This window comes from Paroedura picta, chromosome 2 (assembly GCF_049243985.1).
Source record: "Paroedura picta isolate Pp20150507F chromosome 2, Ppicta_v3.0, whole genome shotgun sequence".
Taxonomy (NCBI): domain Eukaryota; kingdom Metazoa; phylum Chordata; class Lepidosauria; order Squamata; family Gekkonidae; genus Paroedura; species Paroedura picta.
This window is the reverse complement of record NC_135370.1, coordinates 166,976,163-166,995,752: the sequence shown is the minus strand read 5'-3', so window position 1 is coordinate 166,995,752 and position 19,590 is coordinate 166,976,163.

The window sequence follows — 19,590 nt, the reverse complement described above, 5'->3', positions numbered from 1 at the left end:
TGATGGTTTAACTGAGTATGGCAGCTTCATGTGTTTATTAAAAAAATCACAAAAGAAGTCACCCAGCTAACAGGTTCAGAAAAAAAAAAGTGTTTTTCAAATGTCATGGGTGGGTGGGGAATATTTTGGCCATTGAAAAACTATTTTCAGACTACAAATTGAAATGGGAAAATACTGCACACTTTTCACCTTTGCTTTTCCTTTAGAGCAAAAAGCCATTTATTTCACACTGTTACAGAAATACCACTATTTTACTCTAGGCTTACCACCTTGTAGCTTTATTTTAAAGCAAGAAGTTTTGAAAATGATGCATCTGAGTGGCAACAGGATCTAGGTTGAGCACTGAGTTCAGTACAAGATTTAAATTTGTGCTTTCATGACAATCTGATTCTCACAACTTTTCTTTTGATTTTGTTATGGGATTTATATTCCATCCTCTTTCGGAAATCATTGGATCCAAGCCAAGATTAGAAGGCAATGTGGGGCGATTTAATAATGATAAACAACTGTAATTTATACATTACCATTAGTGTTAAAATGTTACTGATCACACTGTAGGATGGGGTTGTTTCCTTCTTCTGGTGACACCGCCTCAAGGACAAGATCATAAAAAAAAGTCCTAAACTTTGAAGCAGATAAACATAATTTGATAGGAAAGCAAAACAAAAATGATCTGAAAAACCAATCAGGAAGGAAAGGTCATGACACAATCCATGTTTTGTTGCATGCATATTTTTCACAGGTGCAGCTTGTATCCTGGCAGTCACGAACGCTTGGCGAGTTCTCTTTCCCTGATCCGAATGTTCTATCATTTTATAGCTGTTTTGTGAAGCAGTGATTGACTCCCCCAGAGCACTATTTGTAACACATGTTGACCATCTCTGATCACAGTTTGCCAAAGTGGAAATGGACAAGTAGCTTTCCGGCTCCCTCCTCTCTTCCCCAGCACCGAATGTGAAGTGCAAATAATAATAAGAGCTGGTTTTTATACCCTGCTTTCACTACCAGAAGGAATCTCAAAGTGGCTCTCCCCACAACAGGCATGCAGTGAGCTAGGTGGGGCTGAGAGAGCTCTAAGAGAACTGCTCTGTGAGCACAGCACAGCTCTAACAGGACTGCATGTGGAGGAGTGCAGAATCAGACCTAGGTCCCCAGATTGCTGCTGCTCATAACCCCTTCACCAAGATGGTTCTACAGAGAGCAGTCCCAAGGAGGTCTACTCAGAATCTACTGAGGTCTATTCAGTAAGGCTTACTCTTAATGAAGTGTTCTTAGGATTGGTTTTCTGATAAAACTTTGGAAGAAACAACTACCTTACTGATGATGCTTCAGTGTCTGAGAAGTCTGATGAAACAGTAAACCAGACAGTAAAATCAGGGATGCCCTACCTGATCTTGTCAGATCTCAGAAGCTAAGCGGGGTCAGCCCCTGTCACTATCTCTTTGTTTAAGTTGGGCCACAACCCATTTCCTCCTTCTTCAGGAACAAAAGGATGTCTGCTTGCAGGGAGGAAGGAATCCTCCATTAAGCTCTCAGCTCTTTCCATCTGCTGATGTGTGGGCATGTATTCCTGCCTGCAGCCCAGCCATTGGGGCTTGCAATGTGTTTCAGTAAGGAGACTAAAGCAGATTAATATGATATATATTTTGTATAATCTTTTCAGTAAATTTGGTGAAGTGGTTAGGAGTGCGGACTTCTAATCTGGCATGCCAGGTTCCATTCTGCGCTCCCCCACGTGCAGCCAGCTGAGTGACCTTGGGCTCGCCACAGCGCTGATAAAATTGTTCTGACCGAGCAGTGATATCCGGGCTCTCTCAGCCTCACCCACCCCACAGCATGTCTGTTGTGGGGAGAGGAATGGGAAGGTGATTGTAAGCCAGTTTGAGCCTCCTTCGGGTAGGGAAAAGCGGCATATAAGAACCAACTCTTCTGCTTCTTCTTCTTTTAAATCTCAGGGCCATTCCACACGACTTTAATATAGCACTAATCTTACATTTTGTTTTCGCCACTAAAACTACGTTCCGCATGACATCGTGAGCAATCTGCCATACTCCTGCAACCCTAGCGCCAAAATCGCTTCGTTGTAGCGATTTCTGGGGAATCGGGAAAAGTGGATTCACTCTCAGAAAATCGCTACACTCTTGCCAACAACCTGCAACACTTGCAAAAAAGACATGTGCATTCTCAATGTAGCAGTTGCAACAAAGTCCCTCCCCCTGGCTCTCTCATCAGAACTTCCGGCAAAGCGATCGCCATTTTTTCCCCCTCGAAGCGGGGAAAGCAACGAACCAGCAAGGCTTCATTCACCCAGCGAGGCTTCTCCGGCTACAGTCCCTCCACAGAAGTGCTTCAAAGCTCCCCTAAGTCCCCAAGCACAACACAGCCCCCTGTTCACCAGTTCCCTTTAATTTCGGCCAAAAATTGCGCCCATGGGGGGGGGGATTTTTTTCTACTCGGGGGAGTGTAGTAATGATGAATCGCCAGCTCACATGCCAATCAACGCATATTCGTTGCAACTATTTGCTTAAAAAAAACAACTGTGCTTAAAGGGAAAGGGGCTTTTCAGAAGCATGATAACAACCGCCCATTGGCTGTTCTGTTTGATTGACGGCCAGGGGCGGGAACAAGCACAGAAAAAAATAGTTTCCTTTCTAGCAATTCCTACGAGACCGGAAACCTGTAGGGAACAAATGAAACGCTACTGGATTCCACTACAAATGAAGGTATGTGGAACGCCGAGATTCCACTATTTAAAATAGCGTTTCCGCTTTGTGAAAGCAATTGGCAACATTGGTCCTTGTGCGGAATGGCCCTCAAAGTACTGTGAGTCTGGCTCTGCACCTCATCTACAGCAGGTAACCAATAGCTTCATATGTTCTGTTGCTCTGCAGCTGTATTTTTCTGAAGGGACCAAGCCTAGTCCAAAAGTCACAACACAGAGAACAAGGGTACACATCTCACAGGCATTGCTGCCGTTTGTACTGTTCTGTTCTGTACTGTTTAAATACGAGAACAGCAATGCGTCAAACAGCTTCTGGCTGCTCGCAGACAACATAACAGCTCAGTAAAAAAAAAAGGTCCCTGGTCTTACTGGTGGTGAGCCAAACCAGTGGTCCTTCCATGAAACTGATGTTAAGTCACCGTTGACTTTTTGGAGACCCTGTGGAATTTTCTGGGCAAGAGACGTGCAGGGATAGTTTGCTGTTGCCTGCCTCTGTGTCATGACCCTGGTATTCCTCATTGGTCTCCATTCCACATATTGACCAGGGCTGACCCTGCTTAGCTTCTGAGATCTGAAAATACCAGGCTAGCCTGGGCTAATGCTTAGTTAAAACATTAACCCATGAAGTTCAGTGCAATCTATCCTAGTTTGTAGTGGCTCAAGCCAAGTAGTCTCAAGCCAAGAAAGGTCTTACCCAATCCCTGCTATCACCTATCTATTTAACCGGAAATATCAGGGACCCAATATGGGACATTTTGCACGCACTCCACTGAGCCATAGCTCCTCCCAAGATGTGCCATCTGGGAACGTTTTTGAGTAAAGCTCTGTAAACTGGGCCAAAGGTGGTGCTACCCGAAGTAATAACGTGGAGTCACTGAAAATGTACTGAAAAGCGGTGGGCTTGGTCACGTTGTGTCCCACACGATCCTTGAACTTCCCAGCTGAACTCTCCAACTCTATATGACTAACTTATCTTAAATAAGCACACCCGCCATTCCGGACTTCAGCAAATGTGTATGTAGCCGATTACAGTAAGTACAGTAAGTGACCTGTTTGACATTGGATGATACATAAAAACACAGCCGGAAATTCATTCCCTTGGGTTGTCCCATTAGGACTGAGCACCAGATCCTAGGCACATTGATCTGTCAGGTGATTCTGTTGGAAATGGAGTTGTTGATTGAACTAATAGCCTGGGTGGCTCAGGTTAGCCCAGTCTTGGCAGTTCCTGGGAACTGACTGCTTGGTGTAGTGCAGAGGTTCAAGCATTTGGTTGGGAGCAGAACCCAAGTTCAAAGGCACACTGGGTGATAGGGCTGCCAGGTTGGGGGAAGGGTCTTCCTCTGCTGTAATTGATCTTCAGACAATTGAGATCAGGTGAGAGCCAGCTTGGTGTAGTGATTAGGAGTGTGGACTTCTAATCTGGCATGCTGGGTTTGATTCTGCACTCCCTCACATGCAGCCAGCTGGGTGACCTTGGGTTCACCACAGCACTGATAAAACTGTTCTGACCAAGCAGGAATATCAGGGCTCTCTTAGCCTTACCTACCTCACAGGGTGTTGTGGGGAGAGAAAAGAGAAGAGAAGGCAATCATAAGCCACTCTGAGACTCCTTCGGGAAGAGAAAAGTGGCATATAAGAACCAACCAACCAACCAACCAACCAACCAACCAACCAACCAACCAACCAACCAACCAACTCTTCTTCTTCTTCTTCTTCTTCTTCTTCTTCTTCTTCTTCTTCTTCTTCTTCTTCTTCTTCTTCTTCTTCTTGAGAAAATGGCTGCCCTATGAGTGGACTCGATGGACTTGTTCTCTGCTGAGGTCCCTACCCTCCTTAAACCTTGCCCTCTCCAGGCTACCTGCCCCCCCAGTCTCCAGGTATTTCCTAACTCTGGCCTGTAAACCCTACTGGGTGACCATATGCCAGTCAACCTATTGTCTGTCACAGGTTTGTTATGGTGATAAAATGTAGGAGTGGAGTCTGGATAGAAATGTACTGGATAAGTCCAGTGACTGAGGACTTGGGCCAGCCATGATTCCCTTATTCTACCTATTTATTTATTTATTTATTTATTTATTTATTTATTTATTTATTTATTTATTTATTTATTTATTTCTATACCGCCCTTCCATATGGCTCAGCGCAGTTTACATACAACATCATAGGGGGATACATGGAATGAATCAACATACAACATACTCAATTCCAACAACGACAATCCAACAGTGGTTCTAAACAACACAACAACAATAGTTGAGCTAAGATTGAGAGTGAGCTAAGATTGGCCAGGGAAGCCCATTGTAACAAGAAAAGATTTTTCAGTTATGTGAGGAGCAAACGTAAAGTCAAGGAGGCAATAGGCCCACTGTTGGGTGCAGATGGACAAACTCTAACGAAAGATGCAGAGAAAGCAGAAAGGCTTAGTGCCTATTTTACATCTGTTTTTTCCCACAGGTCAAAGTGTTTAGGCACATCTAGAGATGGCTGTAGCCAAAGGATAGTGTCTGGGTGGCAGGTTAACATTTATTTATTTTATTTATTTATTTATCATACTTCTATACCGCCCTCCCCGGAGGCTCAGGGCGGTTTACATTATAACAGAGAACAATACATAAAACAGTCTGTAGAACATGTATAACTGATAACTAATAATTGTAACCAAATAACAACACAGTATAACAGTAAACAATATAGTAATACAAACAGGTCCAGGGCTTATTGATGGGATTCTGAGGTGGGGGGGGAGCAGGGGCCCTTGGTCGCTGATTGATTACGTCTGGTCTCGGCCAAATGCCTGGTGGAGGAGCTCCTTTTTGCAGGCCCTGCGGAACTGTTTAAGCTCCGTCAGGGCCCTGATCTCCTCTGGGAGCTCGTTCCACCAGGTAGGGGCTAGGACAGAGAATGCTCTGGCCCTGGTCGAGACCAGGCAGACTTCTTTAGGGCCAGGGATCCTTAGCTGATTGGAGGCAGTAGAGCGCAGAGCTCTTTTGGGGGCATAGGTGGGGAGGCGGTCCCTCAGGTACACTGGGCCCTGACCGCGTATGGCCTTGAAGGTAATTACCAGAAAATTTAGTCTGATCCGGAATTCAACTGGTAACCATTGCAGCTGATGGAGAATAGGCCGGATATGAGACCTCCACGGTGTTGCTGTGAGGATCCTGGCTGCTGCATTTTGAACTAGTTGTAGTTTCCGGGTCAGGGCTAAGGGCAGGCCTGCGTAGAGCGAGTTACAAAGGTCCAGTCTAGAGGTGACCGTCGCATGGATCACTGTGGCTAGGTGTTCCGGGGCCAGGTAGGGCGCTAGTAGTTTGGCTTGGCGGAGATGGTAGAATGCCAGCCGCGCTACCTTTGTGATCTGGGCCTCCATTGTGAGGGAGGCGTCCAGAATCACACCTAGATTCCTGGCGGAGTGAGCCGTAGAGAGCTGCACGCCATCCAGGGTGGGCAGGCGCGCTTCCTCGCAAGGACCCTTCCTACCTAGCCACAGGACCTCCGTCTTTGAAGGATTGAGCTTCAGACAACTCTGCTTGAGCCATCTCGTCACTGCTTCCAGGCAGCTGGCTAATGCTTCTGGGGGAGAGTCAGGGCGGCCATCCATCAGGAGGAAGAGCTGGGTGTCATCTGCATATTGATGGCAACCCAGCCCAAACTTCCGTACCAGTTGTGCGAGAGGGCGCATGAAGATGTTGAATAGGATAGGAGAGAGGACCGCTCCTTGTGGGACTCCACAAGTAAGTTGCTGGCGGTCTGATGTTTTCTCTCCTATTGCAACCCTCTGTCCACGATCCTGGAGGAAGGAGATCAGCCATTGAAGGGCTGTCCCTCGTATTCCAGCATCGATGAGGCAGCGAGCTAAAAGCTCATGATCGACTGTGTCGAACGCTGCTGAGAGGTCTAATAATATCAGCAGTGCCGACCCACCTCGATCCAACTGGCGACGGAGGTCGTCCGTCAGGGTGACTAGCGCTGTCTCTACCCCATGGCCAGGCCGGAAGCCTGACTGGGATGGGTCTAGGACCGAAGCTTCTTCCAGGTATTCCGTCAATTGGTTTGCGACTGCCCTTTCTATCATCTTGCCCAGAAACGCTAAGTGAGACACGGGCCTGTAGTTGTTAGGCTCTTGTGGGTTTAGAGATGTTTTTTTCAACAGTGGACGTACCACAGCCTCTTTCAAACCCTCCGGGAATTCTCCTGTTGTGAGAGATAGGTTGATTATCTCCCGGAGGGGGCCCTTTATCTTTATGCTGGCTGTTTTTAGGAGCCAGGATGGGCAAGGATCTAGTGGGCATGTAGTTGGTCTTGTTGTCGCTAGAATCCTGTCCACTTCGGTCAGCGTGAGTCGTCTGAAGTTACTCATAGTTTTCTCCAAAGACGGCCAAGGGGCCTCTAGTTCACTTTTTGTATCTAAGGTTGGAGGGTGTGTGGCGGAGTGTCAAGATTTTGTCCGCAAAATGACTCGCAAATGCCTCACAGCTGATGTCCAATTGGCTACTGTTTTGTTGCCCTTCAATCAGGGCAGTGAGAGATCGAACTACCTTAAACAATTGAGCTGGGCGTAAGTCTGCAGATGCGATGGTAGCCGAGTAAAAATTGCGTTTTACTGACTTCACCGCCATCTCATAGGCTTTCATCTGCATTCTATAAGATGTTCTCGAGGCTTCGTCACGAGTCTTCCTCCAAACTCGCTCTAGCCGTCTCAGTTCCTGTTTCTTGTCGCGAAGCTCCTCGGTGTACCAGGGGGCTCGCTTGAGACGGGGCCGGAGAGGGCGTCGGGGAGCTATCTCGTCAATGGCAGTCAGCAGTCTGTTATGCCAGTCACTGACCAGGCCATTGAGAGAAGTGCCGGGAGGCATTGGTTCCCGCAGAGCATTCAGGAATCCTATTGGATCCATAAGTCTCCGCGGGCGAGCTAAAATTTGCTCGGCGCCCAACTGAGGAGGTGGTGGGAGCCTTAGCCGAGCCTTTAGAGCATAGTGGTCTGACCATGGCACGGCTGTTGTTGTGACCAGATCCACATCCAAACATGGATAGAGAGGTTGTCGAGAGGCATTTAGCTGCACTGGATGAGTTCAAATCCCCTGGTCCAGATGAAATGCACCCGAGAGTACTCAAAGAACTTTCCAGAGAACTTGCACAGCCCTTGTCCATCATCTTCGGAACCTCTTTAAGGACTGGAGATGTCCCGGAGGACTGGAAAAGAGCAAACGTTATTCCGATCTTCAAAAAAGGGAGGAAGGATGACCCGGGAAACTACAGACCAGTGAGTCTGACCTCTGTTGTGGGAAAGATAATGGAGCAGATATTAAAGGGAGCGATCTGCAAACATCTGGAGGACAATTTGGTGATCCAAGGAAGTCAGCATGGATTTGTCTCCAACAGGTCCTGCCAGACCAACCTAGTTTCTTTTTTTGACCAAGTAACAGGTTTGCTGGATCGGGGAAATTCGGTTGATGTCATTTACTTGGATTTTAGTAAAGCTTTTGACAAGGTTCCCCATGATGTTCTGATGGATAAGTTGAAGGACTGCAATCTGAATTTTCAGATAGTTAGGTGGATAGGGAATTGGTTAGAGAACCGCACTCAAAGAGTTGTTGTCAATGGTGTTTCATCAGACTGGAGAGAGGTGAGTAGCGGGGTACCTCAGGGCTCGGTGCTCGGCCCGGTACTTTTTAACATATTTATTTATGATCTAGATGAGGGGGTGGAGGGACTACTCATCAAGTTTGCAGATGACACCAAATTGGAAGGACTGGCAAATACTCCGGAAGATAGAGACAGAGTTCAACGAGATCTGAACACAATGGAAAAATGGGCAAATGAGAACAAGATGCAATTTAATAAAGATAAGTGTAAAGTTCTGCATCTGGGTCAGAAAAATGAAAAGCATGCCTACTGGATGGGGGATACGCTTCTAGGTAGCACTGTGTGTGAATGAGACCTTGGGGTACTTGTGGATTGTAAACTAAACATGAGCAGGCAGTGTGATGCAGCGGTAAAAAAGGCAAATGCCATTTTGGGCTGTATCAACAGAGGCATCACATCAAAATCACAAGATGTCATAGTCCCATTGTATACGGCACTGGTCAGACCACACCTGGAGTACTGTGTGCAGTTCTGGAGGCCTCACTTCAAGATGGACGTAGATAAAATTGAAAGGGTACAGAGGAGAGCGACGAAGATGATCTGGGGCCAAGGGACCAAGCCCTATGAAGATAGGTTGAGGGACTTGGGAATGTTCAGCCTGGAGAAAAGGAGGTTGAGAGGGGACATGATAGCCCTCTTTAAGTATTTGAAAGGTTGTCACTTGGAGGAGGGCAGGATGCTGTTTCTGTTGGCTGCAGAGGAGAGGACACGCAGTAATGGGTTTAAACTTCAAGTACAACGATATAGGGTAGATATCAGGAAAAAGTTTTTCACAGTCAGAGTAGTTCAGCAGTGGAATAGGCTGCCTAAGGAGGTGGTGAGCTCCCCCTCACTGGCAGTCTTCAAGCAAAGGTTGGATACACACTTTTCTTGGATGCTTTAGGATGCTTAGGGCTAATCCTGCGTTGAGCAGGGGGTTGGACTAGATGGCCTGTATGGCCCCTTCCAACTCTATGATTCTATGATTCTATGATTCTATGATTCTATGATTCTATGAATATAGCAGGAACAGAAACTTAGCTAAGGCCCCTAGAGAGGTCAAACTGGTGGAGTTTTTGTGAGAATAATATGAAGAAGGTTGATTTTTATACCCTGCATTTCCCTGCCCAAAGGAGTTTTAAAGCGGTTCATAATTGCCTTCCCTTTACTCTCCCCACAACAGACACCCTGTGAGGTAGGTGGGGCTGAGAGAGCTCTGACAGGACTTTTCTGTGAGAACAGCTCTATCGGGGCTGTGACTAACCCAAGATCACCCAGCTGACTGCATGTGCAGGAGCAGGGGATCAAACCCAGCTTGCCAGATTAGAAGCTGCTGCTCTTAATCTGTACTCCAAATTGAAGTGAAAGGAACCTTGATGATAGATTCAAGTGGGTAGCCATGTTGGTCTGAAGCAGCAGAACGAAATTTGAGTCTGTTGTATCTGAAGACGTATGCCTGCACATGAAAGCTCATATATCTTGAATAAGACTTGGTTGGTCTCAAGAGTGCTACTGGACTCAAAATTCGTTCTTGTGTGTTGTCTGTGGTCCTTGGAGGAATGGTAGGACAAAGAATGATAGACAAATTTATTAATCTTATGAGTTAATGCCACGTAATATTTAGCACGCCATTTAACTCATTGCCTGGCTATTGTAATGAGCCAAGAGCCAAGAACATGCAGCCTCTGTATTCAGCAAAGGCCGTGTATTTCTCCCCCTGCTGACTCAGAACATATAATTCCTAGACACAGCTGTTCAAAATCTTATGGCCAGTCCCTTTTGGGACTACTCTGAAGTAAGTTTCGTAACAGAAGCAGTTGGGTAGGCAATTTCTCCAAAACTGCTGGGTTTCACAGGCCCCTGGGGGAACTTCAATGCACACCTGAAGAGACCTAATATAGAGAGCTACTGTAATTCTGCTATCTGTGCCAGACATCTGTAGAGTCAGAAGGTAAACACAATCCCGCCCCCTTCCACCAGGAACCTTGGGAACAACAGGAGAGGGCCTTGGGAACTGCAGGTAGCAGGCTTTGATACTCAAAGGTCACTAGGCCAGCCAGAAATTTCACTGTTTAAATACCTGTGAGGCAAAGAGGCAAAGCCTGACCTGGGCTTTTGAAGCACTGCCCCCCACACAGTGCTTTATTTGAACAGGCACTCAGCTCCAGAACCTGTTTGCAAGCCCAGGACTCTGGGTGTGTATCAGTATCCAGCCCTCCAGTAAAGTTTGGCCTTTCAAGCTCTACTCTTTGGATCCTCAGCTTCAGGGGTTAAGTGGGTGGCGACTAGAGACAGGACAGTTTTTGAGGTGGCGCCTCACCTCACGGATACTCTCTCCCTTGAGGCTCATCTGGCACCTGTTTTACTTTCTTTTGGCACCAGACTAAAACTTCCTTCCTTCCTTAAGATAAATGGTGGCTAAGCTATGAATACATGTGCTGAGAGGTTGCATCAGGTGTAGCTATCATGGTGTAGCGGTTAAATACAGCGGCTTCTGCTCTGGAGAGCTGAGTTTGATTTCCTACTCCTCCACATGCAGTTAGCTGGGTGACCCTGGGCTTGTCACAGCCCTGATAATGCTGTACTTGCAGAGCAGTTTGGTCAGAGGTCTCTCAGTCCCACCTACCTCTCAGCCCCACCTACCTCAGCCCCACCTACCTCAGCCCCACCTGGGAGAGGAAGGGAAGGCGATTGGAAGCCACTTTGAGATTCCAACCAAGTAGTGAAAAGCGAGGTATAAAAAACAGTTCTTCTTCTTCTTCTTCTTCTTCTTCTTCTTCTTCTTCTTCTTCTTCTTCTTCTTCTTCTTCTTCTTCTTCTTCTTCTTCTTCTTCACCCTGTTTATTGGCCATCCAGCACAACTGGTTGACCTCTGACTGGACTAGATGTTCCACTGACCTGATCCAGCAGGTTCTTCTTATGTTCTTAATAGCTCAGGGGTCTTTGGCTGAGGAGCCACGTACACATCCTTTAAACAGATGTATAAATCAGTTCCCAGGAACTTCGTAAAATGAAGTAGGTCTTTTACTTGGCATCTTAATGAGGTTAAAACATGCCCATCACAAATGAGTCTATGAAAGATGTTGGAAGGGCCTCTAGGGTCCAACCCCCTGCACAATGAAGGGACTCACAGCTACCTGCCTACACACAGTGACCCCAGATTCCTGCCCAAATCATCCTCCCCAATCCAGCCTGTCCTGGAGGAAATTCATCTACTTTCCCACAGTAAAGATAAAGGTATCCCCTGTGCAAGCACCGAGTCATGTCTGACCCTTGGGGTGACACCCTCTAGTGTTTTCCCTGGACATGCAAGGAAGGGCCACAAGAGACCAGCACTGGCACATCCCTTCCTGCCCTCCCACTCACAATCTGCCTACGTCCATAAAATTCAACACCTTGCTTAGAGCAAGTTTCTCATTTACACCCAATATATATTTCTTGAAATGGTTGAAGAGGGGCTGGCGATATTTGGAGAATTTGACACAGTCAAATAGTATGTGGGCCAGAGTATTTAGCACTCTATATCCATGAAAAGAGCCTCTTGTGGCGCAGAGTGGTAAGGCAGCCGTCTGACAGCTTTGCCCATGAGGCTGGGAGTTCGATCCCAGCAGCCGGCTCAAGGTTGACTCAGCCTTCCATCCTTCCGAGGTCGGTAAAATGAGTACCCAGCTTGCTGGGGGGTAAACGGTAATGACTGGAGAAGGCACTGGCAAACCACCCCGTATTGAGTCTGCCATGAAAACGCTGGAGGGCGTCACCCCAAGGGTCAGACATGACTCGGTGCTTGCACAGGGGATACCTTTACCTTTTACCTTATCCATGAAAACACCATCTTTCCTACAGGGGAATTTGTAAGAATCACTACATTCGAGGGAAAGATGTTAAATCATGCCTTAAAGTAGGCTCTTTTAGTTGATGGATCATCTAATAGTTGTAAATACAGAGGAATACATTTGTATTTTAGGTTCTATGGCACTATACCCGCTGAAACACCTTCCATTCCTAAACCCTGTCACTCCCAAATCTCCAGAAATTTCCTCCCTCTGAGCTGGCAACCACAGAATATGTGCAAGGCTGTGGACGGCCATTTTGATTCAGCACTTAGGCTGTCTCAGACACAGAGTTTTACGTTTCAAGGGGTGTTTCTTTGACGGCAGATTTCAACACAACACCAAGCAAGGGAAATCCCACTTGGCTTTGGTCCTAAAGGAATTTACATCTATGTAGCCTCAGTGAAGACAACGGGGCTCCTCAAAAGTAGATTCAGGATCATAGCCATGTGATTTAATAAAGCGCAAATAATTGCTTACTTGTACCTCCTGTGAACAATTTTTTTTTGCATTGAGGGAGGGAAAAAAAAAAAGATTTTCCGAAAATAATCCTTTTGGCAAGGCATCAAGATTATTTTACAAAGGCCAAGTCTGCTCAACTATGATAAGTATCTTGGCTTATTTTGTTTTCTGTAGAGATTTTGAAGTTAAGTAGTTTTAAGATGGTTCATTTAGTTTTTGACCCAGATTTAATAGCGATTATTGTGACATGAGTCATAATAATATCGAGTTTAGCTAACACAGATTGCATTCAGCAGAGCTGGGATTGTGGATGTATGATGGGAAATGTCACTCCAAATTAGAACTTCAGAATGCATGTCTTAAATGTCGGAGAAAACCATTTCCCCCCTACTGTGATGTGTTATCAGGGGAAAAGATGTTGCCTAAGGCAGGGGTAGTCAACCTGTGGTCCTCCAGATGTTCATGGACTACAATTCCCATGAGCCCCTGCCAGCAAAAGCATTTGCTGGCAGGGGCTCATGGGAATTGTAGTCCATGAACATCTGGAGGACCACAGGTTGACTATCCCTGGCCTAAGGCCCCTATGCTACCTTCAGGGAGTTTTTCCTTTCTGTAAACCCGATTTAACACAACAATGGCAAACTGAGACCAAAGCCTTTCACTCCATTAACTGAATATCACAGGCAGACTGCCTTACAGAATCATAGAATCATGGAGTTGGAAGGGACCTCCTGGGTCATCTAGTCCAACCCCCTGCAGAATGCAGGAAATGCACAACTAGTTATGCTATAGTCAAGGATGCTGAGACTTCACTATTCCAACCTTTCTGGTAGAGCTGAACGAGAATTTGGAGAGATTATGCCGCCACCGGTCTTTTGGCTTCTATTTCTATTTTACTGTATAATTAAGAGGGTTTATTTATGGGTGTTTACAGTATTGATTTTATTTATTGATTTTATATTGTGAACCACCCTGAGACAATTTGTTGTAAGGGGTGGTATAAAAATTTAAATAAATAAATTAATTAATTAATTAAATTGCCAACTCTGGGTTGGGACCACCCCCCCCATACCATGCCACACCCAACTTCCCCTTCCTTTGATTTTTGCACCCATGGCCTACCCATCAAGCCTTCTGTGGGGGAGGTGGCCAGTTCCCTAGATGTACCAAGTCCATTTAGTTAAGAGGAGAAAGGCTGTGGACCTCCTTCAGAGATCCTGTGGACGCCCCGGGGTCCGTGGAAGTCACAGGCCTCGAAGCTGGCAACCCTACATGCAAAGGAGGGCTACAAGTCTGCAAGACAAACGGCAAAGGAAGCAAACCAGCAAAGCAAACCCCATGACGACTCTTAAAACAGGAAGCCCGGTGCTTCCAAATTAACATTCCAAGTCCAAGATCGTTCAGTTCCATTTGGGATGATTACAGATCGCTGTGCTTCCCGGACGTGTTTATTAATACTCCGGACAGTCTCCTCACAGCAGCAAGGCCCCTGGTCGAAGCGTCAAAGCTGCCGGGCACATTGATTTGACAGGGGAATTTTTAAAAAATCACATGGGCCTGGCTGGACGCCAGCACTCTTTCCAAAGGATGAAACCGAAGACCGGTTTGCAACATCCTCTCGACGTGCTCGAAGCCAAAGCGTGGACAGACTCTCGCAGGGAGCTCCGTTACGTGCAACAGCAAAGTATTCCGGGGACATGACCGGCTGCCTCTCCGGTCCCCTTCAGCGGCTGCGCATGGAGTGGCTCTGATGTCATGTTTTCCACATGCTTATGTCGATGGGATGGAGTCCAAATGCAGTCCGGGTGAGGAAACGATTGCATCAGAATGGGACCACAAGTACCAATGTTATGGAAAGAAGACCTTGTGAAAGGCGGAGTTGCTGCATTCCTCTCGGCCAGATGAGTGACTTTGGGCAACTGGGTGCCAATCTTGTGGCTCAGTGGTAGAGCAACTTCTGCTTTGTATACAAAAGGTTGTGGGTTTGTTCCCTGGCACCTGCAGCTGAAAGGACTGGGCAGGAGGTGATGTGACTGTGAAGGTCTTCCATGGGCAATGGGCAGGGGTGGACAGGGTTAAAGGAGCCCCCCTCACTTCATGCCACTCTCCTTTGCCCATTCCCCATACATTGCATAATGCACTTTCAATGCACTTTAGAAGTAGGTCTCCCTGTGCGGTACAGGAAAATACAGCTGTAAAAGCACACTGAAAGGGCATTATCCAATAATTGGATGAGGGATTAGAGGGGATACTAATTAAATTTGCAGATGATACTAAACTGGGAGGGGTAGCAAACACAACTGAAGACAGCAACAGAATACAGGATGATCTTGGTAGGCTCGAGAAGTGGGCTAAACTGAATAAAATGAAATTCAATAGGGCCAAATGTAAAGTTTTGCATTTAGGTAGGAAAAACCAAATACACCAATATAAGATGGGGGAGACTTGTCTTGGCAGTAGCATGTGCGAAAAAGATCTAGGAGTCTTAGTAGATCATACATTGAACATGAGTCAGCAGTGTGACTCAGTGGCTAAAAAGGCAAATGGGATTTTGGGCTGTATCAAATGGAGTATCGTGTACAGATCACGGGAGGTGATGGTGCGGCTTTACTCTGCTCTGGTTCGGCCTCACTTGGAGTACTGTGTTCAGTTTTTGGTACCCCAGTTGAAGAGGGATGTTGACAAACTGGAATGTGTCCAGAGGAGGGCAACAAAGATGGTGAGGGGGTTGGTTGAAGAAAGGTTGGGGGAGCTTGGTCTGTTTAGCCTAGAGAGGAGACGACTGAGAGGGGATCTGATAACCATCTTCAAGTATTTAAAAGGGTGCCATATGGAGGGTGGAGCAGAATTGTTCTCTCTTGCCCCAGAGGGACAGACCAGAATGAATGGGGTGAAATTAATTCAAAAGAAATTCCATCTAAACATCCGGAAGAAGTTCCTGACAGAGCGGTTTCTCAGTGGAACAGGCTTGCTCGGGAGGTGTTGGGTTCTCCATCTTTGGAAATTTGTAAACAGACGCTAGATAGCCATCTGATGATGAGGCTGATTCTGTGAAGGCTCAAGGGGGTGGCAGGTTACAGTAGATGAGCAATTGGGATGTGAGTGTCCTGCATAGTGCAGCAGGTTGGACTAGATGACGCAGGAGGTCCCTTCCAACTCTATGATTCTATGATTCTAGGTGTGGAATGGGTGTCAAAAACTGCTTTTGGAAATGAAATTTAAAAAGGTCACAGAAAGAAACTTAGCATTGTAGTGTTCAGTGTCAGTATTCATAGAATCATAGAATCATAGAGTTGGAAGGGACCTCCTGGGTCATCTTGTCTAACCCCTTGCAGTATGCAGGACACTCACAACCCTATCGCTCATGTGTGTGATGTTGTTTCATTTGGGGGGGGGGGATAGTATTGCATTGTATCCAGCGTGGTGTACTAGATTAGGATTTGGGAAACCCATTTTCAAATTCCCTTTCTGCTATGGAAGCTTGTTGGTTGACCTCGGTCCAGGGCTTTGGTGTTCAATTGAAGGCTCCTAGAGGGAGCAACACAGATCAAAGCTCTCTATTAAAGTGGGATCTGTCGTTGTGTGTTTTGCTGTTTGGCATGGCTTCATAAAAGATTTTGCAACCGGCTGGGAAAGGCATCGTTTCAGATTTGGGGGGATTTCAGGTGAGGAGCAAGATTCCCAGCAAGGTGCAAAGGTTGAACTGCAAAAAGAGTGGTGCATTTTGAGAGCATATTTCGTAGCTTCATGGACTGGTATGCCTGAGCCAGAGGAATGATGCCGCATAGGCTCAATAGCACCGTGGGCAACAATTTGGGGGAAGCAGCAAGTTTATGCTGTGGTTCTGAGGGCACGGATAGGGCTGCGAGGAGAAGTAATGCCTGTGGAAGAACGGCAGACCGCTCCCTCCTGCTTTGGGGGTGGTAAATCCATTAATATATTGCCAAAGCAACACGTCTCCAGAATTCTCTCTCATGAGGACCTTGTAAAACCCTGAGCCCTCGGGGAAGGGCACCTGAGAAATGTGAAAAATAAATAAATAACTGGAACTTCCCAACTTTTGGGAAGGGGAGAGTGTAAAGCACATGCTGGCAGGGGTTCATGGGAATTGTAGTCCATAGATATGTGGAGAGCTACAGTTCGGCTGCGCCTGGTAGAGATTCAGATTCAGAAAACCTTTATTGGCATATATTGAAATTATTATTATTATTATTATTATTATTATTATTATTATTATTATTATTATTATTATTATTAAGATTTATTTCCCGCCTCTCCCGACAGGCTCGAGGCGGGTCACAACAACTAACCCCATTAAAATTCCCATTAAAACATCAATCTATTAACATGACGGCTAAAGATCCCATCCCTCCCCCAATTATCAAAGAGGTGAAGAGGAAAGGATAGGGGAGTAGCGTACACTCCAACTCCTAGGGGGGGGAGCAATGTCTCTGATTCGCTGACCCCAGCCTCAACCATAGACCTGGTGGAAGACCTCCATTTTACAGGCCCTGCAGAAAGCTGACAAATCCCGCAGGGCCCGCAGATCACCCAGGAGCTCATTCCACCGGGTAGGGGCCAGGACCGAAAAGGCCCTGGCCCTGGTCGAGGCTAGGCGTACTTCCTTCGGCCCGGGAACGACCAACAGGTTCTCACCTGCAGAGCGTAAGGCCCTGCGGGGGGCATAGAGCGGTAGGCGGTCCCTCAGGTATCTGGGTCCCAACCCGCATTTGGCCTTGAAGGTTAAAACCAAAACCTTGAACCGGATCCGGGCAGCAATTGGCAGCCAATGCAGCTGCCTCAGCACCGGCTGGATGTGGGTCCTCCAAGATGTTCCAGTGAGGACCCTGGCAGCTGCATTTTGCACCAGCTGTAGTTTCCGGGTCAGGGACAAGGGTAGGCCTGTGTAGAGCGAGTTACAGAAATCTATTCTGGAGGTGACTGTCGCATGGATCACTGTGGCCAAGTGGTCAGGGGACAGGTAGGGCGCTAGTAGCTGGACCTGGCGAAGATAGAAAAATGCCTGGCCCGCTACTCTCTTGATCTGATCCTCCATAGTCAGGGAGGCATCAATGGTCACACCCAAATTCCTAGCTTGGATTGACCTCCAGCCAGTAGATGGTGCCATTCTACTTGACGCTCCCGTTGTCATCCGGAGGAGGATCTAGAAGTTCAGCCACGTGATAATGTGTGTCTTTCTGGGGGTCGTGGACAGTGCAATCCTAAACAGAGTGATTAGGATTGCCAGGTCTCTCCTAACCTCCAGGTTTACCTCAAGAAAGGCCCAGGCCTTGTCACTGGCAATTCACAGGAAGTGATATCATTATGCTGCGACACTGCTGTGACACTGCAGTATTTGGGCAAAAAAATGCTATGTTAAAACCAGCTTCTACCATACAGGTTTCCCACAAATCCCAGGGCATTGCTGGGTCATTGCTGGTATGATGATGTCACTTCCTGTGTGACACTAACAATTAGGTATAGACTTTCCCCCTCTCTCTATGTAGGTCCCCCCACTGGCCAGCTGATTGGTGGGCTGGAGAGCAGGACCTAGCAGTGGGGGCTCCCCATCTCAGAAGTGTGTGAGGTGGGGAGGTCTGGAAACCCTAAGAATGACTCTATTTTGAGCCCACTGCTTAAAAGGGTGCAAGTCTGCTTAGGACTGCACTGTTTAAGCCATATAATAAGATTATTTCCACCAACAGGTGTTATGGCTGGTGGCCGGGTCTTCAAGATGGCAGGCCGGAGCAGTGTCATCTGAGGAGAAATTGCTGACCACTCAGATGAACTCAGCGTCACCGAATATTTGGCAGGCGTTGAGCTTTTGGTCTCTCTGAATGAGTGGTGTGATGAAATGTCAGCACAGAACATAGCAGTGTTCCTGCCAGGCATCATACGCCTCTCCGAGAGCCAGGAGTTGCCACTCTGCCTGTGACACAGAACTGGCTCAAGCGCCACCCTCCCCCCCCCTCTTCAGGGAATCCGGGGGGGGGGCAATTCACATCTCTAGGCCGCCACTAAGGCAAGTGCTCTCAGTGACAGATTTCCGCTCTGCCTCGAGTGAGGGCAATTTAGGCTAAGTCAGTTGCCGTGGCCTTGAATCGCTTGCTCAAACTGTCACCTCAGCCCTTGATGATCTCGCTCATCCTCGTTTGAACTACGATATAGACTCAGCGCTAAGGGCAGCTGCTCCGGAAGAAGAGGACACTGCCGAAAGCTGATTTAGGAGGAGCAAACGCTACCCTGAATCTTTTGGGACGGTTTCAAACACCTGTGCCCCTTTTCAGGACTGCAGAGGGCAACAGGCTGAGAACGCGGCACGCCACTACTAAATATCTCCCAGTGTTTGCAGAAACAGCGAAGTCACCCAGTGATGCCAGAAGAAATCGCTTCCAGGGCCTCTTGGCCTTATAGTCCCACTGTCCTTGCTTTAACCACAGCGATTTAACCGCTCTAGAGAGCCAGCATGGTGTAGCACTTGAGCAGCAAACTCTGATCTGGAGAACTGGGTATGACTCCCCACTCCTCCACCTGATTCCTGCTGGGTGACCTTGGGCTGGCTACAGTTCTCTCAGAACTCTTTCAGCCCCACTAGCTACCTCACAAAGTGCTTGCTATGGGGAGAGGAAGGGAAGGCAATTATAAGCTGCTTAGGATAGAGGCTGCTAAGCTGATAAGGATGCTTTAGGATGGAGAAAAGTGGGTATTAAACTTTTTTTCTTCTTCTATCACCCGTCTAATTTTTGATTTGCTGCTTCTTTAAACAAGGAGGGAGGAAATAAGGAAAGGACACTGAAATCAAGAACAGAGTTACTTTCCCTCCCATTGAGCAACTGAATCCTGTTCCTTTCCCAGGTATTTCTTTCAGGCTTCCCATAAAGGTTTCTTGTAGGGTTTCTAGACCAGCCTTGGCACCTAGCAGGAGACTGGGCAGGAGAGACTGGACTGATC